This window comes from Podarcis muralis, chromosome 3 (genome assembly GCF_964188315.1).
Source record: "Podarcis muralis chromosome 3, rPodMur119.hap1.1, whole genome shotgun sequence".
Lineage (NCBI taxonomy): Eukaryota > Metazoa > Chordata > Lepidosauria > Squamata > Lacertidae > Podarcis > Podarcis muralis.
In genome coordinates this window covers 4,267,237-4,291,859 of record NC_135657.1, presented here as the reverse complement: position 1 = coordinate 4,291,859, position 24,623 = coordinate 4,267,237, and the positions used below count along the sequence as shown (strand labels likewise).

The window sequence follows — 24,623 nt, the reverse complement described above, 5'->3', positions numbered from 1 at the left end:
AAACTGCGGAACTCACTCCCACAAGATGCAGCAATGGCCACCGACATGGACGGCTTCAAAAGAGGATTGGACAAATTTGTGGAAAATAAGGCTGCCAATCGCTAATAGCTATGATGGCTATATTGGGACGCGGGTGGCGCTGTGGTCTAAACCACTGAGCCTAGGGCTTGCTGATCAGAAGGTTGGCAGTTCGAATCCCTGCAACGGGGTGAGGTCCCGTTGCTCGGTCCCTGCTCCTGCCAACCTAGCTGTTCAAAGGCACGACAAAGTGCAAGTAGATAAATAGGTACCACTCCGGCGGGAAGGTAAACGGCGTTTCCGTGTGCTGCTCTGGTTTGCCAGAAGCGGCTTAGTCATGCTGGCCACATGACCCGGAAGCTGTACGCCGGCTCCCTCGGTCAATAAAGCGAGATGAGTGCCGCAACCCCAGAGTCGGCCACGACTGAACCTAATGGTCAGGGGTCCCTTTACCTTTATGATGGCTGCTATACAGTGGTACCTTGGTTTACGAACTTCATCCATTCCAGAAGTCCGTTCTTAAACCAAAGCGTTCTTAATGCTTTCAATAGCAGCAGGGGACTCAATTTACAAATGGAAGACACTCAACAGGAAGCGAAACATGTTCTGCTTCCAAGGCAATGTTCACAAACCAGAATACCTACTTCCAGGTTTGCAGCGTTCTTAATCCAAGTTGTTGATAAACGAAGCTGTTCTTAAACCAAGGTACCACTGTAGTTTGCCTCCACTGTTAGAGGCAGGATATGACCATGAATGCCAGTTGCTGGAAAATAAAGGAGAGAAGAGTGCTGTAAAAAAATATCTAGGAGTGCTAGCACCAGGCTGAAGAATGGTTCTCTACTATAGAGCTTTCATTATCCCCATTATCAATAGATCAATATCATCACCATTCAAACTGAAGTTGATTCTATTGGAATTAGGTATGAAGTATGTATCTTTCATTGGACAGCCCGTGAAGTTCAGATCCAAGGCCATCTTTCTTTGATCCGTCTTTTTCCTTTGTTTCCAAATTTTTACATTTCGTTTTTCTTACGAGAGAGGACGCTCGAACAGCCTTCTCGTAATCTGGAGCGATGGAGAACTCTCAATCTGTTTTACGGCATCGTAAAAAGAAATGCCGGTGGGATCATTTAAGGCCCATGCAAGTGAAAATGTTTATCATCGAGAAGGAGCCAAGACGTAAAATTGGATTTTACTTGGTGTGCTCCACGACGGAACATCAATAAAAAGGGAATCCCATAAAACTAATAAGAGATCTTGCTTATTGGGCCGGTCAGCATATAAAAATACTCTTGGCTAAACCTCTCGGGGAGTAAATTACTGTAACTCTATAATTAGTAGGACAACAGCATAAGACCATGGCTAGCCATATAGAAGCGGGTGCAGAACCAGTGACTACTCAAGATGTTATTGGACTCCCAGCAGCCTCAAAAGCCATTGATGATAGGATCCTGTTCATCTGGAGAGCCACAGGTTCCCTTCGGTCAGCCCTAAGAAGCAACACAGTTAACCGAACAAACAAGTCATGATCCATCATAAAATACATTTCAAGCAACAACTTTGGGCTGGATATATTAGCACGCTGCGAAAACACCATGCTACCCGCCCACATATAAAAGTGAAAGCAATGCCAAAATTAGAAGTTTAGGGCACAGATTTCTGCCTCTTAGGCAGAGACTCCCCCTTGCATCAAAAGAAATTGCCAGGAAGGCGTTTTTTAAAAGCGCTACAACATGGGTAGGCAAACTAAGGCCCGGGGGCCAGATCCAGCCCAATCGCCTTCTGAATCCGGCCCGCGGACGGTCCGGTAATCAGTGTGCTTTTACATGAGTAGAATGTCTCCTTTTATTTAAAATGCATCTCTGGGTTATTTGGGGGGGCATAGGAATCCGTTCATTTCCCCCCAAAAAAATATAGTTCAGCCCCCTACAAGGTCTGGGGGACAGTGGACCGGCCCCCTGCTGAAAAAGTTTGCTGACCCCTGTGCTACAAGGATCAAGGCCCTGGGATCGCAGAATACCCGAGTGCTGTTTGAGGACAGAGTAAAATAAGGAGAGAGAGATTGAAGGAGAGGTAGCCACTTGTTTCTCCTTACGGTGACTGGCAAGCCACGACCGTCACTCATCGCCAGTAAGCTGTGTGTGATAAACACACAAAAATATATCCTTTAACTACAGGGCAGGGCAGCCCAGAAACTGAACGCCAAAGGGCCAAAGAATCATTTGCATCCCACTCTCTTTCCCGTTTTCCCAAACCACAACCATGGCAAGGAGGGAGAATTCTCAGTGGCTCAACAACAGGGATCCTTGATGGCTGAATGGCCTGGCAATGGAATACAAAAGTTCATCAAATTACGCACAGACAGACAAACACACACACACACACACACACACACACACACACACACACAGAGGGGGCGGAGAGAGAGAGATGTCATTCCATATGCCTGGTGTTATTTGCTCAGCTGGGCACCCTAAACTTCTTGCCACTGCAATACCACTGGTCAATCAATCTTACCTCTGTCACCCTGACCTAGCCACTGTGATCCATATGACAGTCACCTCCAGACTTGATTATTGTACCTCATTCTACGTGGGGCTGCCCTTGAGATTGACCCAGAAACTCCAGCGGGTGCAGAATGCCGCGGCGAGACTCCTTATGGGGTCCTCGCTGTGGGATCACATTCACCTGGTGCTATACCAGCTGCACTGGCTCCTGGTGGAGTACAGGATCAGGTTTAAGGTGCTGGTTTTAACCTTTAAAGCCCTATATGGCCTAGGACCCTCGTACCTACGGGACCACCTCTCCTGGTATGTCCCATGGAGGACCTTACGGTCTTCAAACAAAAACATCTTGGAGGTCCTGGGCCACAGGGAGGTTAGGCTGGCCTCAACCAGAGCCAGGGCTTTTTCGGCTGTGGCCCCGAGCTGGTGCAACGCTCTCCCACAAGAGACTAGGGCCCTGCGGGACTTGACATCTTTCTGCAGGGCCTGCAAGACAGAGCTGTTCCACCAGGCCTTTGGCCAAGGCACAGTCTGACCCCCTCCTTCGGTAATCCTCACAGAACTCTAGCCCAATGGTTGCCATGAATTTGACTCTGAATGGATTTTAGAATGAATTGATTTTAGAATGCTGTGTCATTTTTATTGTTGTTAGCCGCTCTGAGCCCAGCTTTGGCTGGGGAGAGCGGGATATTAAAAATTATTATTATTATTATTATTATTATTATTATTATTATTATTATTATTTCGTGGGTCCCCCAGTTTCAGACTTAGGCTGCATGCAAAACAATGTAAGGAAAGCCTGCTGGATCAGGCCACAAGGGGCCCATCTAGTCCAGCGTCCTTTTCGCACAATGGCCAACTAGGTACCTATTATGGGAAACCTGAAAGCTGGATTCTAGACCAAGCCAGGGTGTGAAATTGGCCGGGCGCATTTTGCACCTGGCTATCGAACACTTGTAACCGAGTGAAGGTGCCAGGGCGCCAGGATTGGCCCCTGACATTTCCATCTGGTGATGCATGGTATTTTATCTGCACCATTGGAATGAATTTCAAGAACCAAGAAGTTGTTATTGAAAAGAGCCGTCTGGCCCCAAAACAGCAACGAGACGTTCAGTTTCGGCGACCATAACCCTGGTTGAAGGAGCCATTTGGCGCCTAGTTTATATATCTGAGTTTCTAAGACTGCCAAGAGCGCCGCTTGGTTTCCAGCAATTCATATTCAGAAGCACTGCTGCCTTGAACCATGGCGGCAGAGCAAAGCAATGCTGATCAGTGAAAAAAATCTATAGACCAGCTCTATGGCTACCACAGTTATCCCCCCTCCCAAGCCCAATTCCAAGAGGATGTTGGAGGGTGCCCAGATCCAAGGCCTCTCCAAACATGCCCTTGAAATGCCTCTCTTTTTTGCTTTCTCCATTAGGTAAAGGTAAAGGGACCCCTGACCATTAGGTCCAGTCGTGACCGACTCTGGGGTTGCGGTGCTCATCTCGCTTTATTGGCCGGGGGAGCCAGCGTACAGCTTCCGGGTCATGTGGCCAGCATGACTAAGCCGCTTCTGGCGAACCAGAGCAGCGCATGGAAATGCCATTTACCTTCCCACCGGAGCGGTACCTATTTATCTACTTGCACTTTGACGTGCTTTCGAACTGCTAGGTTGGCAGGAGCAGGGACCGAGCAACGGGAGCTCACCCCGTCACGGGGATTCGAACCGCTGACCTTTTGATTGGCAAGTCCTAGGCTCTGTGGTTTAACCCACAGTGCCACCCGCGTCCCTTCGCTTTCTCCATTATCTAATCACAAATGTCAGGTGAAGGGAAAATGCAAGGTTTCTGCAGCAATGACGTATATCCATGGGTGGCTGCACTCCTCCTCTCCCCAGGGATAAATAGATCTGCAAAAATTTCTCAAGAAATCTCCTCCAGGTGACCACAGGTTGGTCCCTTTCAATTTACCTGGGGCTGCAGAGGCTCAGCCTAGCTTCCTCCAAGCAGTAAAGGCTATGCGTTATATCTCTGTTGGTCCAAGAGTGAGGTGTTTGGCAGGAGTTGCTGTATATATTGCTCATTATTAGTTTTAATTTTATATATATTGTAATTTTAATAGCCTGCTCTTAGGTAAGCCACCCCGGGGAATATTTATTGATGGGCAGCTCTATACATCAAAATTCGAATAAATAAATAATGCCTTTGCCAGAGTCTCTGGAGAGCTTCTGTTTAAGAGTAGAGATGGCACCGAACCATCTGGGCTAAATCCCTCTGGGCTCCACGTAAGGCTGTTTCATACATCTCCTGGCACCACACGTGAGTTAAGTTTAGCCGTCCCACTGGCTGTCCACTTCCAAGGAAGCATAAGAAATCATTCTGCGTGGTTTATGTCCGCAGCAAGAGAAAACAGGATTATTTTTCTTCGCTGCAGCCAGGCCTTGCAGGAAGCTGAATCAGAAATTTATAGAAGGACCATCAAACAACATCTCTCAACCCCGCAAAGTTCATGGAGTGGCTAGAATAGGACTTGCCAACCTGGTTCCTTCCTGGGATATAGCTCAGTCGGTAGAACATGAGACTATTAATTTCAGGGTTGTGAATTCAAGTCTCACCTTGGACAAAAGATTGCTGCATTGCCAGGGGGTTGTTCTTGATGACCTTCATGGTCGCTTCCAACTTTGATTCTAGGTTTTGGACCTCAACTCCCATCAGCCTCAGCTAGCATAGTCAGCAAGCACCATATCTGTTTATCCTGGGTTAGGGTATCAGCCCAGATGGTTCGGTGCCATCTCTACTCTTAAACAGAAGAGAGCCAGTGTGGTGTAGTGGTTAAGAGCGGTAGTCTCGTAATCTGGGGAACCGGGTTCGCGTCTCCGCTCCTCCACATGCAGCTGCTGGGTGACCTTGGGCCAGTCACACTTCTTTGAAGTCTCTCAGCCCCACTCACCTCACAGAGTGTTTGTTGTGGGGGAGGAAGGGAAAGGAGAATGTGAGCCGCTTTGAGACTCCTAAAGAGGAGTGAAAGGCGGGATATCAAGTCCAAACTCTTCTTCCTCTTCTTCTTCTTCTTCTTCTTCTTCTATTTGACTAGGAACTGGAGGTCAGGTGTCCTGACTCCCACTCACAGACTTGGGACTCACACTTCACTTGTTTTGCCTAAAAGTTTTATTCCAAAATTCACTACAGGACCCCAAACCCAAACAGGGTTAGAGGTTAGAAAGTCAGGAAGCAGGACAGAGCGCTTGAGTTTTTATATCACAAACCGCCCAAAGAGTGGTATAGAAATTTAATAAATAATAATAAAATAAATTGATCCCACTATAGAACTTGCTCCCATGGGAAGCAGGCCACCAATCTAGACGGCTTTAAAAGACGATTAATCAAATCCACCGAGGAGAGGGCTGTCATAGCTACTAGCCAAGGCAGTGAAGGTCCTGAACGAGTACCTGGAGGCGGTTGGAGGATGGATGGCGGCTAATGGATTGAGGTTGAATCCTGACAAGACAGAAGTACTGTTTTGGGGGGACAGGAGGTGGGCAGGTGTGGAGGACTCCCTGGTCCTGAATGGGGCAACTGTGCCCCTGAAGGACCAGGTGCGCAGCCTGGGAGTCATTTTGGACTCACAGCTGTCCATGGGGGCACAGGTCAATTCTGTGTCCAGGGCAGCTGTCTACCAGCTCCATCTGGTGCGTAGGCTGTGACCCTCCCTGCCCACGGACTCTCACCAGAGTGGTGCATGCTCTACTTATCTCCCACTTGGACTACGCTCTACGTGGGGCTACCTTTGAAGGTGACCCGGAAACTACAACTAATCCAGAATGCGGCAGCTGGACTGGTGACTGGGAGTGGCCACCGAGACCACATAACACCGGTCCAGAAAGACCTACATTGGCTCCCTGTACGTTTCCGAGCACAATTGAAAGTGTTGGTGCTGACCTTTAAAGCCCTAAACGGCCTCGGTCCAGTATCCCTGAAGGAGCGTCTCTACCCCCATCGTTCTGCCCGGACACTGAATTCCAGCTCCAAGGGCCTTTCGGCGGTTCCCTTGCTGTGAAAAGCAAACTACAGGGAACCAGGCAGAGGGCCTTCTCAGTGGCAGCACCCGCCCTGTGGAACGCCCTCCCATCAGATGTCAAAGAGGTAAACAACTACATTTAGAAGACATCTGAAGGCAGCCCTGTCCAGGGAAGTTTTTAACGTGTGACATTTTGATGTATTTTTAATCTTTGTTGGAAGCCGCCCAGAGTGGCTGGATTTTCCCCTAAATTGATTTTAGAACTTTGAACTTATTGTTATTCACGCTTTTATACTGTATTTTATGCTGTTTTTTGTTGTATCACAATTAAGTGTTTTAAATTTGTTGTTAGCCGCCCTGAGCCCAGTTTTCTGAACCGGGAAGGGTGGGGTATAAATTAATAATAATAATAATAAAGGCAGCAAGAGGAATCGTTTCGTGACTGTATTACAGACAAAACGGGGTTGAAATGGCAGTGGAGCGGATAACGGGGTGAAGTTTCCAGAGGAGTGAAGGAAAACAGAAGGAACTAATGGGGGTGCCGAGGGGAACAGGTAGGCAGGCGCCCAGAGACAAGGCAAGAGGAAGCACATTCTACTGAGGACGAGAGTAACCCCATCCCGCGACAAAAATAAATAATTCCGGGAACAGGAATGTTTGCTTTTGTACAAGGCTCCGGCAGCCCTGGGCAGACGAGAGGCAAGGGTGTGTTTGTATTAACTTTGGCCTGGTTTTCCCGTCCCAATGTACTCTCCCGGCTCTATTCGTTAGAGATATTCTACAAAATCATTTCTCAGCCTTTCCACAGCCAGGAGGGCACAAGGGGCTCCTCCGTTAGTTATCTCAATAAACCAAACTTTTCGACTGTTCAGCATCTCTGAACCTGTGGCTGTAGGCGTGCGATACACTCAACCATTAAGCCATCTAGGTTAGAGGTCATCACTAAGTATCAAATGTGGTGACAGTAATAATAATACAACAAAACAACAACAACACCGTTGTGGCGGCACGGGGTTGCTGTTCTGTGATTGGACTTACGCTAGTTGTTGAGCGGTTCATTTATCCAGTAGGTATAACATTTACTGCATATGTCACTTGTTAAGATGGGATGTGGGTGGCGCTGTGGGTTAAACCACAGAGCCTAGGACTTGCCAATCAAAAGTCGGCGGTTCGAATCCCCGTGACAGGGTGAGCTCCCGTTGCTCGGTCCCTGCTCCTGCCAACCTAGCAGTTCGAAAGCACGTCAAAGTGCAAGTAGATAAATAGATACCGCTCCGGTACCTATTCCGGAAGGTAAACGGCATTTCTGTGCGCTGCTCTGGTTTGCCAGAAGCGGCTTAGTCATGCTGGCCACATGACCTCAGCCAATAAAGCGAGATGAGCGCCGCAACCCCAGAGTCAGTCACGACTGACCTAATGGTCAGGGGTCCCTTTACCTTTTTAACTTGTTAAGATAGAGTTGCACATTTATCCACTCCATGTTTACAGTATCGCCAGGCTTTGTCTTGCACATGGCACCTTAGTATGTTTGTTGTTTGAATGGTTACAAGTCTATCTCCATTCTAGCTATTATTCTAGTAAATTTGGTTTTATACTTATAAGCCAGTTTGTGGTGTTGTTGTTTTGTTGTAGTGGTCATCACTAATTCCTGTGGGAATGAGTTTCACAGTCTAACAATCCCAGACTCCTGATCCATGTATAGTCTGGCTTCCCTGTGGCAGTGTTCGCACATAATCTTAAACCATAGTTCAACATTGCCAGGAAAAGCTGCAGTGAGCCTTGGGTTTGTATAGAGCCTCGCCCTTCTTTCCAGGAGGCCAGCATTAGGGATTTGGAAGAAGGTTACCAGATTTGTTTCAATGAATCTGGGGACACTTTTCAACTTCAATGGATTTTGTGTGGGGACTGATGTGTAAATCCGGGGACTGTTCCTGGGAAACGGGGACGTCTGGTAACTTTAATTTGGAAGCCTTTGCCTCCTTTCTAACAGTTTGACGTGGCATCAAAACCTTGTCAAAACCGCGTAGCTAGTTTTGTTTTCAGTAAACTTAAAGGTCAGCCATAGCTTAGGGTTGAGATGTCATAGTTAACCTCCAATTTGCAGTGGTGGAGGAGAGGGGGAAGGAAGATTGTGCACGTTCAAGATTTCCTGCAGCTCGTCCTTGCAAGGCTAAACTGTGGCTTGACATTATGAGGAAACCAAGGCACAGTATGTTGCTGGGATTTGAGACTGCATTATTCAGCATGCAGTATCCACTGCTTCCTCCACAGGTTGTCATCACTTCTGAGCGAAGCTTGCAGGTAATCGGATGAGGTACCCAGCAGGCCACTAATTGACTGGTGGATTTCTCTGTTTCCCTTCCAATTTTCTAAGCAATTCAGCAAACACAAGCCAAGCATTCAATTTCTTTCAATACAGTCATACCTTGGGTTGAAGTAGCTTCGGGTTGAGCATTTTTGGGTTGCACTCCGTGGTGACCCGGAAGTAACGGAACACGTTACTTCTGGGTTTCGCCACTCACGCATGTGCAGATTCTCAAAATGACGTCACACGCATGTGCGGAAGCACCGAATCGTGACCCGAGCACACACAGACGCGGGCTGCGTTCGCTTCAGGATGCAAACAGGGCTCCGGAACGGATTCTGTTTGCATCCAGAGGTACCACTGTATTTAAACAAATAAAGCATGACTAAACATCAGGAATAACTTTCTAAGAGCTGTTGGAGGGCCATCTGTCATGGATGCTTTAGCCGAGATTCCTGCACTGCAGGCGGGTTGGACTAGATGACTCTTGGGGTCCCTTCCAACTCTACAGTTCTACGATGCTATGATAACGCAGTCCTGCCAACCTAGCAGTTCGAAAGCACGTCAAAGTACAAGTAGATAAATAGGTACCACTCTGGTGGGAAGATAAACGGCGTTTCCGTGCACTGCTCTGGTTCTCCAGAAGTGGCTTAGTCATGCTGGCCACATGACCTGGAAGCTGTACGCCAGCTCCCTCAGCCAATAAAGCGAGATGAGCGCCACAACCCCAGAGTCAGTCATGACTGGACCTAATGGTCAGGGGTTCCTTTACCTTTACGATAACGCAGAGTAGCATTAAAAATACAACTAAGTATACACACAGCGACGTCTTTGCTGAAACAAGCAGGTTTTATTCAAATGTGTCTCAAGAAAAAGACTGGAGGGGGTGGGTTGAGGAAAACTTGATTCAGAAGTTTGGTTCGTGACTCTCGGGCGAGGAAGGAATAAGGGACGCTGGCATGCCATCTAAAAACACACCTACCTGGGAGCTAGCTCCCTTCACCATGTTTCCTTGAGCACCACTATACACTTGGACATCTGTAGGCAGGGCCGGTCCACCCATGAGGCAAGGCGAGGCGACTGCTTCGGGCAGCAGGATCTGCAGAGTAGCAGATCTGACCTCCAAGGAATGGATCATCCGCAGCCACACGGTCCTTGGACGCTGGATCTGCCACCTCCTTTGCAGTTCCTTTATGCCTTCCCTCTTGGTGAACAGGAGACACCACCAATGGTCTCCTTCCACCTCACTCTACTAACTCCAGAAACCCAAGACCACGTGGAGGAGGCTCCTCCCCACGCCAGCATCGTCCAGTCCAAAAGCCAAGGCCATCCTGATGGGGACACAGAGCGGTAGGGGTGCCCCTGGTGCCCGCCAGGTGTCCTGCACTACAACTCCCAGCAGCCATGACAGCTGTTAGTCAAGGGCAGGCTTCCGCAAACTTGGCTTTCCAGATGTTTCGAGACTACAGTTCCCATCATCCCTGACCACTGGTCCTGCTAGCTAGGGATCATGGGAGTTGTAGTCCAAAAACATCTGGAGGGCCAAGGTTGAGGAAGCCTGGTCAAGGGTAATGGGAGTTGTGCTCCAACAACATCTGGACAGCTCCAGGTTGAGCAAGGCTGATCTGAATAATGCTAGAGTAGTTAGAAGGAGGAAAATCAGAGAAGCCCATGGGTGATGATTCTTTATTAGATTTGTATACCGCCCCCCCACCCAGGGTGATTCACAACATAACAACACAAAACGACAACTCACACAATATATAATAAAAACAAACCAACAACATCCCCTCCCACAAACACATTTACAGTGGTACCTCGGGTTAAGTTAAATTCGTTCTGGAGGTCCATTCTTAACCTGAAACTGTTCTTAACCTGAGGTACCACTTTAGCTAATGGGGCCTCTTGCTGCTGCTGCGCCACCGGAGCACGATTTCTGTTCTCATCCTGAAGCAAAGTACTTAACCCGAGGTAATATTTCTGGGTTAGCAGAGTCTGTAACCTGAAGCGTATGTAACCTGCAGCGTATTTAACCTGAGGTACCACTGTAAAAGGACACTTCCAAGTTCCTTTTCGAAGCACCAAGAAATTGATGATCAACAAGGCATGCAGGGTGTCACACCTGAAAGAGAGATGGGACCACAGAGTGGTGCGGCCATGCCTCCCATCAATGAAAGGAAAAACGTGTGTGTATCAGCCACTGCTGTGGTCACTTCCAGAGAAGCTATTTCCCCCTCTCCAGAACAGAAGGGAGGGTGAGTGTGGGCATATTTAAGGGGATATTTTCAATGTTGGAGATGGTGAGGCAATGTGGACAAGAACTGTGCAGGATGAGGACATTTCTCATGAAATGTGAGCTTCTGAGGGGTGAGACCTTTTGTAGATGCCATAGGAGATACTGATGCTCATACAAGTGTCCAAAAGTGCCACCTTGGTGATCCCTAGCTTATGCCATAATAAAGCTTGTGAGCATTTAAGGCGCAAAAAAACCCCAAACAAACATGGCATGCAAACTATTCCCCCCCCTTTCCAAATATCACACTCACAGACCCACATAATTATTCGCCCACTCCTCCCAGTAGAAAGAAACCCAAGTCCCACAGCAACATCCATATCCTACTTTCCCCCAAATCTCCCATTGCAAAAAAAACCAGGAAGGCAGAATCAAAGCATATGTTTTAAAGACAAGAAAACATGGGCTTTCTCTCCCGGAAACTAAAAACACCATCCCAGAGTATCAAGTAGTGCATTTCCGAGACTTAATATTCAGAATCTGCAATCCTAAAATGTCAACAGGGAAGGGTTGTAACTTTGTAGTAAGGCAAATGCTTTGCACATTAAAAAACCCCTCTGGTTTGACACTTTTTGGAAAGAGTTTTTTTTTTCAGAGAGTAAGGCAGGGAGCAGAGATATTTAAGGAGGAGGAGGGCTGTCGCTCTGAGCTAAAAGTATAGGGCCAGACTGAATAACAATCTGACACAGTGACTCCCCTCTGAGGCTAGTTCTGAGCAAGGAGGTCCACAATGCCTGCCACAAAATGCCCAGTTCCTTCTGCCATGCTTTACGGATCCATTCCGAACCACTGCACACCACCCAAAACAAAGAGCTTGCGTTGCTATGGTCATTATGGGATTCCTGTCTTTTTGGGACACAGCCACAGGGCAGAAAGGCGTGCGCACCTCTCAGGACGAGGTGCACTCAAGGTGAGCACATGGGGCTGGCTGCCAAGAAGCCACAAGGCGAGCGCATGGACCCTTTTCAGCAGACATGGGGAAGAAGGGCCCCCACTTGCCACAAGGGAGAAGGTGTTCCAAAACTCCACAAGGACCATTCCTGGGGAAACTGCTGGGGGGGGGGGGACAGTCTGATGTATAACTGGGACCACTGGGTCCTCTCGGACTGCCTGGACCTGGCTGCCTGCTCCCATTCCGGAGAGCACATGGACAGAGCATATGCTCAGAATTCCCCATCCGAGGCTGGCAGTCCACTCTCTGCCTGCTCCCTGAGCGGATCCTGCAACGAGGAGGCTCCCAGGAGGCCAGGACGAGCTGTCAGGAGCGCCACCTTGGCTCCTTGGCTGTGGGTGGCAGTGGGTGCCATACAGCCCTGGCGCCTCAATTTGTGGGTGCCCAAATTTATGGGGATTTTTGTGGGTGCTGGGGCACCCAGAGCCCCAGCATGTATGGGAGCTGGTCATTGCAGGGGCCCCCGCGGATCTGTATCCTCGACGCCTTGGCATGCATTGCAAGCTATTATATTCCCCGGGTTCCTTCTTCCCCAAGGCGCCGGGTACGTGAAACCGGTTCCGGGGCTGCGGAACGGAGAGGACCCGGACGGGAGCTGATCCTGCACCGGGGAGAAATGCATGCAAGCCAAAACGAAAGCAGGGTGGGGGAAAAACCCCTTCCTCTGCAAGAGCAAAGGAAGGAGCTGTCCTGTGCAAAGTCAGAGCCACCCTACCCGGTGCAAACCCGGGGTCGCCCTCCAGAAATCTCTGCAGCGCAGCGCTTACCTTGTAGCTGCAAGGAGCGCGGCTGGAGGCCAGCAAGTCCGCGCACAGCTGCCGGGAGGAAAGGGCTTCCGATGGAAGAAGGAGGCAGGCTGAGCCCGGGCGCCGCTGCCTCCCTGCCACCGTCCCGAGTCTGCAGCCCAGCGGCCAATGCTCGGCGCGCCGTGGGAAGCGGAGCTTTTAAAACCGGGAAGGAAAGGGGGGGCCGGCGCGCCCCCTGGTGGAGATGGGCGGGAGATCATAAATCCTAGAATTGGAACGGGGTACCCCAAAGGTCATCTACTCCAACCCCCTGGAATGCAGGCATCTCATCTAAAGGATCCATGACAGATGGCCATCCAAGCTCTGCTTAAAAAGCTCCAAGGAAGGAGAGCCCATCACCTTCCGAGGGAGACCGTTCCACTGTCTAGCACAGGCTTCCTCAACCTCAGCCCTCCAGATGTTTTGAGACTACGCGTTAATGAGTCGTCGCCTGTACATGCGGTTCCTCTGATCTTTGAAGTAAAGATACGTGCGCATAGAGAGACCCGTTAACACCATCACCATGCTAGCTAACGCTGGAGTTGGACCCTGATTTCAAACAGGAAAGCATCAGGATTTCCAAGGCCCTAGAGCAGTGGTTCTCAGTCTGTGGGTCCCCAGATGTTGTTGGACTACAACTCCCATCATCCCTGACCACTGGTCCTGCTAGCTAGGGATCATGGGTGTTGTAGACCAAAAACATCTGGAGGGCTGAAGTTGAGGAAACCTGGTCTAGCAGTTCTTCCTATCAGAAGGTTCTCCCTGATGTTGAGTCAGAATTTCCTTTTTTACAATTTGAAGCCACTGGTTCGAATCCTACTCTCTGGAGCAGGAGAAAATGAGCTTATTCCTTCTTCCATGTGACAGCCCTTGAGATATTTGAAGAGGACTCTCCTATCTCCTCTCAGTCTCCTCTTTTCCCGGCTAAACATACTCCTTCAGCTGTTCCTCATATGGCTTGGTTTCCAGACCCTTGATCATCTTGGTTGCCCTCCTCTGCACATATGTTCCAGCTTGTCAACATCTTTCTTAAACTGTGGCACCCAGAACTGGACACCGTATTCCAGGTGTGGTCTGACCATTGCAGAATAGAATGGTACTATGATTTCCCTTGATCTGGACACTAGACTTCTGTTGATGCAGCCTAGAATAGTGTTGGCTCTTTTTTGCTGCTGCATCACACAAATGGAGCCTGAAGAAGAGGAGCACGAGGAAAGCAAGCTTCTATCCCAGGGTTCCTCAATCTCAGCCCTCCAGATGTTTTTGGCCTACAACTCCCATGATCCCTAGCTAGCAGGACCAGTGGTCAGGGATGGTGGGATTTGTAGTCTCAAAACATCTGGAAAGCCAAGTTTGAGGAAGCCTGCTCTATCCTTTAACACATTTTATGTTGTTCGTTCAGGGGAAATGGCGGTGGTACCTAGACAAAGCTCCTCTACGTTTGTATGGCAGGCAGAAAAACCGGGGCTGGTTTTCCTGGGATGAATAATAGATTTGTGGAGTTGGGTCACCCAGTCCAACCACCTGCGATCAGCGTTCGGAATTCTCCAGGCATATTTAGCCCCTGGCTTTTGGCCGCTTGTGACCAAGTGAAGATGCCCGGGTGCCAGGATTGGTGCCTGATGTCTCCACCACCTGGAGGTACGTGTCTGGGGATCATTGGATCTTGACTGTCTTCACACTCCAGCAACACATTGTGTGGAATTCTATCTTTCATGTTTTATATGCACAGTCAGAACGAATTTCAGGAACCCAAAGGTCGCATTGAAAAATTACTTTGGAGCCGCTTGGCCCCCCCAATGGCAACTAGGCATTCCATTTCGGCGGCTGTAACCCTGGTTTAAGGAGCCATTTGGCGCCTAGCTTACCGTATATATCTGGGTTTCTAGCTGCCTGCAATGCAGGAATCACAGCTATGTGATCCAAGGAGGGACGCGGGTGGCGCTGTGGGTTAAACCACAGAGCCTAGGACTTGCTGATCAGAAGGTCGGTGGTTCAAATCCCCATGACGGGGTTAACCTCCTGTTGCTCGGTCCCTGCTCCTGCCAACCTAGAAGTTTGAAAGCACGTCAAAGTGCAAGTAGATAAATAGGTACTGCTCCGGCAGGAAGGTAAACGGCGTTTCCGTGCGCTGCTCTGGTTCGCCAGAAGCGGCTTAGTCATGCTGGCCACATGACCTGGAAGCTTTACGCCGGCTCCCTCGGCCAATAAAGCGAGATGAGTGCCGCAACCCCAAAGTCATTCGCAACTGGACCTAATGGTCAGGGGTCCTTAAAAAGGTAAAGGTACCCCTGCCCGTACGGGCCAGTCTTAACAGACTCTAGGGTTGTGCGCCCATCTCACTCAAGAGGCCGGGGGCCAGCGCTGTCCGGAGACACTTCCGGGTCACGTGGCCAGCGTGACAAGCTGCATCTGGTGAGCCAGCGCAGCACACGGAACGCCGTTTACCTTCCCACCAGTAAGCGGTCCCTATTTATCTACTTGCACCCGGGGTTGCTTTCGAACTGCTAGGTTGGCAGGCGCTGGGACCGAGCAACGGGAGTGCACCCCGCCGCGGGGATTCGAACCGCCGACCTTTCGATCGGCAAGCCCTAGGCGCTGAGGCTTTTACCCACAGCGCCACCCGCGTCCCTCAGGGGTCCTTACCTTTACCTTAAATATGCAAGGGGTTTCTGTTTTCATACCGACTCAGCCCATTGAGTTTTTTGCTTTATTGCACTCATAGCTCGCCTCTTTGGGATACATGGCTCTTCCCCTCCTCATTTAATTCCCACAACAATCCTGCCACTGAGTGGCAGCAGCTGGCCCAGGTTCACCCAGTGAGCTTCACAGCCAAGTGGGGATTCCCAGGCCTTGGTCCAACCGTCCAGCCACTGCACCATTCTGGCCCAAGGCTGCCTCCTCCAAACTTCGATCCACCTGTTGCTCTCCATGGGTTTTTGGACTACAACACCCATCAGCCCACAGCAAGCAGAGGTGTTTGGTGCTGGGGTTGATAGGAGTTGTACTCCAAAACATCAGAAGCACACCGAGCCACGAAAGGGGGAGTAGTCTCAGGCAGAGCCTTTCCCCCAACTGTGTTAAATGCCAGGCCACCACAGAAAAGGCCCTGCCAATGGACATTACTTTGGTGGGTTACAAATACCTTTAAATAAATATAAATATAAATATAAATGCCTCAGCGCCTAGGGCTTGCCGATCAAAAGGTTGGCGGTTCGAATCCCCGCGGCGGGGTGCGCTCCCGTCGCTTGGTCCCAGCACCTGCCAACCTAGCAGTTCGAAAGCACCCCCGGGTGCAAGCAGATAAATAGGGACCGCTTACTGGCGGGAGGGTAAACGGCATTTCCGTGTGCTGCGCTGGCTCGCCAGATGCAGATTTGTCACGCTGGCCACGTGACCCGGAAGTCTCTCCGGACAGCGCTGGCCCCCGGCCTCTTAAGTGAGATGGGCGCACAACCCTAGAGTCTGCCAAAACTGGCCCGTACGGGCAGGGGTACCTTTACCTTTTTTAAATATAAATATAAATATAAATATAAATATAAATATAAATATAAATATAAATATAAATATAAATATAAATATAAATATAAATAATATAAATATAAATAATATAAATATAAATAATATAAATATAAATAATATAAATGTAAATATAAATATAGGTAAACTTCACCTTTGAAGACCTGGGGACAGGACTTAGTGCAGAATCTTGATCTTCAGGCAGATTTGCATGGGAGGAAGCAGTCTTTAATCGGACAAATCCTTTTACCAACTCAGACCATTGGTCCACCTGGCACCTGGTATCGTCTCTTCAGCATCTTGCTGTAGCATCCTTGCGACAGAGATGCCTAGGCCTCTGGGCATCTTGCAAACTTATAAATCAACAAAATGCAACCCAATAACAGCTAAAAAGTTTTTGAAACTACTAATTCAATATCATTTAAAAAAAAAACAGCTGGGGGAAAAACCTGGTGTAAACACACACACACACACACACACACACATACACACACACACTTTACAAAACCCCAATTCAATCCCCAAGGCATTACATATGCCAGTGTGATGAGGTGGTTGGAGTGCTGGATTAGGACCTGGGAGACCAGGGTCTAATCCCCACTCAGCCATGAAGCATTAAAACCTTTGGAAAGGCTTCGTCTCCTGATCTTTGTTCTCCGGCAACTGGGAGTCAGGACATTACAGTCTTGATATTCCTGCAAAGCAAGAGATTCTTGTGAGTGAGCAGGCCACGCCTTGTCTTTAAAAAGTTGGCGGGAGAGGCAGGGAGGCTTGCTGGGACATCTTCGTTATTTTGGTATGTTTCCGAACTTTTTGCCCTGCTCCTGAACTCATGAATTGTGACACCCAAGTCCTGTGTCAGCTGCAGAGCCCATACCTCTATAAATGTATATCTTTCATGCTTCCAAGTACAGTGGTACCTCTAGTTGCGTACCGCTTTTGTTACGGACTTTCAGCTTACGAACACGGCAACCCCAGAAGTGTTTACTTCTGGGTTCGCCATGTGTGCATGCACAGAAGCGACCTGCGTGCTTTGTGCATGCGCAGAAACGCTCGATCGCGCCACCCACATACACAGAACAGGCGCTCTAGATGCGGACTTTTCAGGGTGTGAACGGCACCCTGAAACGATTAAGTCTAGAGGTACCAGTGTAAGAGCCTCTCTCTGTAGGGGCGTAGGAAGGGGTTGTTGACATGCAGAGGGCCAGAAGGTCAGCTGGCAAGCCCCAGCTATGCCGTCTCTATCCATCGGCCTGTGCTCTGATGTAAATCAGCGACCCGGACTTCAAAAGCCAGGGCACGCTATTAGCAGAGTGTACTGCGCACACAGGGACGCGGGTGGCGCTGTGGGTTAAACCACAGAGCATAGGACTTGCCAATCAGAAGGTTGGCGGTTCGAATCCCTGTGACGGGGTGAGCTCCCATTGCTCGGTCCCAGATCCTGCCAACCTAGCAGTTCGAAAGCAAGCCAGTACAAGTAGATAAATAGGTACCACTCTGGTGGGAAGGTAAACGGCCTTTCCGTGAGCTGCTCTGGTTTTGCCAGAAGCGGCTTAGTCATGCTGGCCACATGACCCGGAAGCTGTACGCCGGCTCCTTGGCCAATAAAGTGAGATGAGCGCCACAACCCCAGAGTCAGCCATGACTGGACCTAATGGTCAGGGGTCCCTTTACCTTTTTACCTTACTGCGCACACAGAATAGGCATGAGGCTTGCGAAGTCATACTTTAACTACAGATTTATTAACCATAAATCAGAACAAAGAAACATGTCGTCTCTCTCTCGTGTTTTGCAAAAGCAAAAGCTATACACAAACGGAAGTTCCCAGCAAGCTGTGCTGGAATGTAAACAGACATGTGACACGCAAGAATCTCATGCCTGTTCCTTAAGGTGGAATGGAAATGTCAATGGGGGTGCGGACCACCCCACCCCAGGTGTCATCCCAAAGGGGGGTGACATTCGGTGCGCCCCCCCCGCTCACGACTCCCCCAAGCCCAGCGAGCGGCAAAGTGGCAAGCGGCGAAGCAGCTGCTGCAGCTCTCCCCCTTCCCCTGGTTCGCTGTAGGCTTGGAAGTCGGGGGGGGCCCCCCAAATGTCACCCCCCCTTCAGCATGAAGGGGGGTGACATTTGGCACCCCTCCCCCCGTGCTGAGATCGGCCCCTGGGGAGGATCGTGCAGCTACGCTGATTGCCCCTGTGGGCAGATCACCCTGCCCCCGGGTGCACGGCATGTGTACTGCCCCGGATGCCAGAGCACCCGGCTACGCCACTGACTCTCTGCTTGTGTTGGAGCTGGGGGGAGATGACAGACTCCACACTGCTGCAAAGTGCCCTGCATATTATTTTTGTTTCACCGCACGGAGAGAGGGGTGCTAGAATCAGAATCGCCCAGGACGCAACCCGACAGTTGCTCAAAACTTTTCAATCCGGGATCGCAGTCTGCATTCTGGGTAAGGACCCAGGCTAGACCCTTCACCCTTGCCCCCAAAATGTGCTGTAAAATCATACGCCAGCCTCTTTCAGATTTAAAAAAAACCCCTATTATTTTAGGAAGATCAATTGCTTCCTCGTTTAAACATGAAGCTGTTTGTGTGCCTCTTGAGCGGCGGTGGGTGAGCAGGGGAGTCATGGAGAAAACCCGATAGGGAAGGCGATGCGTCACGGCCCGTCTGTCGGGGTAATCTGCTAATATGAGACACAAAGTCCTTCGCAAGCCTTACGCAGATGAAAGGAAAGATTTCAGTGCTGGTGGGGAGAGAGCTAAGCAGCAGCAGAGCTGGCAAAGCTCATGCATGGTATTAAAAAGGAACGCAGCGCCCCGCGAGGGAGAGCCTTTTGTTAGCTAATTGGACCTGAGTCTGCCCAGACTGAAGACTAAAGCAGGTGCAATCGAATATAGATTTCCTTTCCGCCGGCTCAGGTGGCCTCGCTGTGAGGTGCGGATAGTGGCGTCATTGTGGCAGGGAGTGGGGGCGAACAGGAAGATCTCCTGCACAGGCCCTGCGTCATGGAATGGAAGATGTATATCCGCAAATCGTATGCTGAACCCAGAGGTGGCTGGAGCCCATTGAGAGTGATAGAGAGGAAGGCAAGGAGGCGAAGACTTGGTATACGTTTCCGAGCCCAATTCAAAGTGTTGGTGCTGACCTTTAAAGCCCTAAACGGCCTCAGTCCTGTATACTTGAAGAAGTGTCTCCACCCCCATTGCTCAGCCCGGACACTGAGGTCCAGTGCTGAGGGCCTTCTGGCGGTTCCCTCACTGTGAGAAGTGAGGTTAGAGGAAACCAGGCAGAGGGCCTTCTCGGTGGTGGCGCCCACCCTGTGGAATGCCATCCCACCAGATGTCAAAGAGAAGAACAACTACCGGACTTTTAGAAGACATCTGAAGGCAGCCCTGTTTAGGGAAGCTTTTAATGTTTAATGGGACACGGGTGGCGCTGTGGGTTAAACCACAGAGCCTAGGACTCGCCGATCAGAAGGTTGGCAGTTCGAATCCCTGTGACAGGGTGAGCTCCCGTTGTTCGGTCCCTGCTCCTGCCAACCTAGCAGTATGAAAGCACGTCAAAGTGCAAGTAAATAAATAGGTACCGCTCTGGTGGGAAGGTAAACGGCGTTTCCGTGCGCTGCTCTGGTTTGCCAGAAGCGGCTTAGTCATGCTGGCCACATGACCTGGAAGCTGTACGCCGGCTCCCTTGGCCAGTAAAGCAAGATGAGCGCTGCAACTCCAGAGCAGTGCACGGAAACGCCGTTTACCTTCCCACCGGAGTGGTACCTATTTATCTACTTGCACTTTGACGTGCTTTCGAACTGCTAGGTTGGCAGCAGCAACTCTCCAGGAATTCAGGCAAGGGATATTCTTAGCCTTACCCAGAGAGGCCAGGATTTGAAGCTGGGACCTTCTGCATGCACAGGAGATGCCCTTCCGCTGAGCTGTGGGAGATTTCCGGGATTTCTTTTCCTCTTGAAGCAAAGAGACTTCTCAGTCCTTCCGCCCGGCACTGCTCCCCGATCCCCAGCTCCTCAGCTCCCTCGTTAAAGAATATTAACAGCACTGCAGTGGGACACAGCCATAAGCCATTTTTACGGGTGTTTTCTGCAGGCTGCTTTGCTTTCCCCTTAACAGGCAATTAACCCGGTTTTAAAGAGTTGGTGTCCCTGTCAAGAAGGAATCCCGCTAGGGCTGCTCCTCATCCCCTCTAGGCTGCAGCACCTACAGTTGCGGGGAGCATCATTCAGGCATCTCAGCGCTCCATCCATCACTCGCATCACAAGCCGAAAGACCAGCCGTGCTGAACGGAGGAGGAATCAAAGGCCATAAACTCACAATTTGCCTGCAAACAGCAACACACCGGGTTCTATTTCTAGCAAAACACCAGTTGAAACGCATCATTACAAAAGCATCACTTTTGGGTAGCACGTCTTCCCCATAATTAGAGTTTAAGTAGCTCTAGCTCTTGCAACCTCCACCTCCATCCTTCATCAACCTGGTGCCCTCCAGATTGGACTACAACTCCCATCAGCCCCAGCTTCATTCACTTGTGCCTTAGCCAGGCCTCACTTGGAGTCCTGTGTCCAGTTCTGGGCACCACAATTCAAGAAGGATATTGACAAGCTGGAAGGTGTGCAGAGGAGGGCAAACAGGATGATCAAAGGTCTGGGAACCAAGCCTTATGAGGAAAGGTTGAAGGAGTATGCTTAGCCTGGAAAAGAGGAGACTGAGAGGAGATACAAGAGTCATCTTCAAATATCTCAAGGGCTGTCACATGGAAGAGGGTGCAAGCTTGTTTTCTCCTGCTCTGGAGGGTAGGACTCAACCAGTGGCTTCAAGTTGCAAGAAGGAAGATTCCGACTCAACATCAGGAAAAACTTTCTGACAGCAAGAGCTGTTCAATAGTGGAACAGACTCCCTCGGGAGATTGTGTTCTCTCATTCCTTGGAGGTTTCTAGGCTGAGGTTGGGTGGCCATCTGCCAGGGATTTTGTTGTTGTTTAGTTGTTTAGTCGTGTCCGACTCTTCGTGACCCCATGGACCAGAGCACGCCAGGCACTCCTGTCTTCCACTGCCTCCCGCAGTTTGGTCAAACTCATGCTGGTAGCTTCCAGAACACTGTCCCACCGTCTCGTCCTCTGTCATCCCCTTCTCCTTGCGCCCTCCATCTTCCCCAACATCAGGGTCTTTTTCAGGGAGTCTCTTCTCATGAGGTGGCCAAAGTCTTGGAGCCTCAGCTTCAGGATCTGTCCTTCCAGTGAGCACTCAGGGCTGCTTTCCTTCAGAATGGAGAGGTTTGATCTTCTTGCAGTCCATGGGACTCTCAAGAGTCTCCTCCAGCACCAGAATTCAAAAGCATCCATTCTTCGGCGATCAGCCTTCTTGATGGTACAGCTCTCACTTCCATACATCACTACTGGGAAAACCATAGCTTTAACTATACAGATTAAAAGTTAAAGGTAAAGGGACCCCTGACCATTAGGTCCAGTCGTGGCCAACTCTGGGGTTGCGGCGCTGATCTCACTTTATTGGCTGAGGGAACCGGCATACAGCATGACTAAGCCACTTCTGGCGAACCAGAGCAGCACCTTTCTGCTGGAGCGGTACCTATTCACTTTGACGTGACGTGCTTTTGAACTGCTAGGTTGGCAGGAGCAGGGACCGAGCAACTGGAGCTCACCCCATTGCGGGGATTCGAACCGCCGACCTTCTGATTGGCAAGCCCTAGGGTCAGTGGTTTAGACCACAGTGCCACTATACAGATTATTTACCTCTAATTCCTGCATTGCAGGGGGTGGGGCTGGATGACCCCCGGGGTCCCTTCCAACTCTCCAATTCTATGATTTGAAGGTGAGAGAGCCTGGTGTGCAATCAAAGAAAAGTGGCAAGTAACCGTATCCCGCCAGATAAACAACCATTAAGATTTAATTGAAAATCCAACAGGAAGAGAGGGGAGGGAGACAGCAAAGCACAACAGCCGGGACAGAGCACAGCAATTTACCGCTTAGGGATACTGGATAAGTAGGGTGAGATGCAGAATTGGTGGGGTTTGTGACTCCTTAAGACTAATAGACTTATTCAGGAGTAGTGATTAGGGGCTACACAGGCATTTCATAAATTACATTTTTGCATTTTCTATTTTACTTAAAGAAATGAATTAAATACATAAACATATAATCCCTTTTGACTTCCCTCCCGCCCCCCAGTTTTGGATCTTAATGTAATGATTTTCCCTTTTATTGGAAGAAAACCATAGAACGAAAGCTTTGCACGCAGAAGGTCCCAGGAGCAAATCTTGGTATTTTCAGTTTTTTTAAAAAACGCCCCTTTTTCAAAAGGAGCAACTGAACATGAAAGACCTCTTGACTGAGACCCTAGAGGGCTGCTGCCAGCCAGAGTAGGCTCCACTGGACTGAATGGCCCAGCTGGGCCATAGCTTAGTGGTACAGCCTTAGCCTCTGCCAGAGGACCACAGATCACTGATAAAACATCTGCGTTGTATGCCAAAAGTCCCAGACTCAACTCCCAGCATCTCCTGAGAACGCTGCCAGTCCGTGTAGACAATACTGAGCTAGATGGACTCAATATTAGGCACCTTCCTCTGTACACCCTGTGGTTGGGTGCAGAGACCACTCACCATCACTGCCTCGCAGAAGGCTTTCCTCCGGGGATATATATTTTGGCTGTATCCTGGAATCCATTCCAGGCAGAAGCAGAACTTGGGCAGTTTATTCAGCAGATGTCCGGGCAGTGCAGACAGGATCAATAAACACTTCTCATTACAAGTCTCGGTACTTTGATTTAACAAGAAACCGATAACCAAATGCTCAAGCTGCTTTCTGAAGTGCACATATCTTCCTCTGCTTCACCCTCCAGCTCCGCCCAATATACTCTACTCCCTTTCCCTCTCCCACGTGGCACAGGGCAGAGCGAAGCCTCTCCTGCAAGAAACCGCTTAGCTGGACATTCCCTTTGCTTCTGGGCATCCGGGAGGCATTTATTTGCCTTATCCCCCAATGTAATAAGGATTTTTGCCACTGATTTCTGCTACGTTAATGAAGTACCAGAACTAACAATCTTGGTATACTTGGTATACAGTATCCTGCCTGCCTGCGAACCTTCCACCCTTCCATCACAAATTTATAATAATGCTACCTTTGGACTTTTCGTCAGCTTTAACCCAGTGATTTCTGTCATCTCCTTAAACACCTTTTGCCAGAAAAATTGTACATACCACACTTTCTTCCTATATTAATAATAATAATAAAAAATTGTCCAGTAGCACCTTATAGAACAGGCATAGGCAAACTCGGCCCTCCAGATGTTTTGAGACTACAATTCCCATCATCCCTGAGCACTGGTCCTGTTAGCTAGGGGTGATGGGAGTCGTAGTCCCAAAACATCTGGAGGGCCGAGTTTGCCTATGCCTGTTATAGACCAACTAAGTTAGTTCCGGTATAAGCTTTTGTGTGCATGCACACTTCTTCATAGACAGAAAATCCCAGGGTCTGAATAAGTGTGCATGCACATGAAAGCTTATACCAAACTAAGTTGGCATAAACCAAGGGTCAGTAAACTTTTTCAGCAGGGGGCCGGTCCACTGTCCCTCAGACCTTGTGGGGGGCTGGACTATATTTTTTTAAAAAAAATAATGAACAAATTCCTATGCCCCACAAATAACCCAGAGGTGCATTTTAAATAAAAGAACACATTCTACTCATGTAAAAACATGCTGATTCCCGGACCATCTGCAGGCCAGATTTAGAAGGTGATTGGGCCGGATCCGGCCCCCGGGCCTTAGTTTGCCTACCCATGGTCTATAAGGTACTACTGGACAATTTTTTTATTTTTATTTTGACTGCGTCAAACCAACACAGCTACCTACCTGTTCCTATATTAAGTTCAAGTGAATCTGCATTGCATGTCTATGCTAACCAGCAGTGAATCTCCATGGATTAAGGCGGGGAGTCCTTCCAAGTCCTATTTGGAGATACCAGACTTTGATCCTGGGACCTTCTGCATGCAGATGTTCTAACACTGAGCTCCAGCCCTTCCCCAGAACTGTTATTTTTCTTGAAATGAATTCAAAATGCATTTTTTTAAATAAATAAAAATAAAAATAAAGAACAAGGAAGTCCACCCCCTTCTCCTTTCCAGGAGGCCCAGTCTGGATGCGATGATTAGCATGACTGATGAAGACGGCTACCCTGTGATGTACTTAATGGCATATCGTCTTCTGTCTATCTGTACCGCTGCTGTT

The 24,623-nt window shown here is 49.4% G+C and overlaps 1 protein-coding gene across 1 annotated transcript in view; it reads right to left on the bottom strand.

The window, feature by feature from the left end:
• The window catches only part of EXTL3 (exostosin like glycosyltransferase 3), a 158,385-nt gene extending 145,424 nt beyond the window's left edge, over positions 1-12,961 (bottom strand). The window contains exon 1 of the mRNA XM_077925389.1: positions 12,839-12,961. The gene's annotated coding sequence lies outside the window, so the exon portion shown is untranslated. The remainder of the gene's footprint in view (positions 1-12,838) is intronic.
• Positions 12,962-24,623: the final 11,662 nt, after the last annotated feature.